Source organism: Buceros rhinoceros, unplaced genomic scaffold (genome assembly GCF_000710305.1).
Source record: "Buceros rhinoceros silvestris isolate BGI_N320 unplaced genomic scaffold, ASM71030v1 scaffold33214, whole genome shotgun sequence".
NCBI lineage: Eukaryota > Metazoa > Chordata > Aves > Bucerotiformes > Bucerotidae > Buceros > Buceros rhinoceros.
In genome coordinates, this window is record NW_010409827.1 from 18746 (window position 1) to 19164 (window position 419).

General features: G+C 59.7%; 1 protein-coding gene across 1 annotated transcript in view; it reads left to right on the top strand.

The window, feature by feature from the left end:
• Positions 1–419, top strand: part of LOC104492757 (oxysterol-binding protein 2-like) — a gene marked incomplete at its 3' end in the record, with an annotated part of 13300 nt that overhangs the window by 8149 nt on the left and 4732 nt on the right. The gene's annotated exons all lie outside the window — the stretch shown is intronic.

Below are 419 nucleotides of genomic sequence, written 5' to 3' on the forward strand. Positions count from 1 at the left end.
CAGAGCTTTGTCTTGTAGAGGGGGCTCAGCCCGGCGTCCACTGCTCGCTGTCGGCATCTCTGTGGGTATCGGTACAGATATGGAGGCAGGGAGGTGCGTTGCACCCCGCAGGCTCCACCGCACGTGGCGTTTCTCTGGGAGGAACAAGCAGCCTGTGGTAGGGCGTTGGGGGTCAATTTAAACCATCCGTGAGCCCTCCCCGCACCGAGCGAGGGGAGCTTCTGCCTCAAGAATCGCTTCACCCCGTTCTTGGCAAATTAAGAGTGTTTCCGAGACCCCCATCCCCTTCCTGGGCGTGATGGCTGAAAAACCTCTGCCTTCATTTTCCCTCTGAATGAACAAACCTGCGGCACCAAAAAGGAGGAAGAGGCCTTTAGGGAACTGCCGTTTCCTCCGGGGACGGGCGGTGCCGGTGCCGG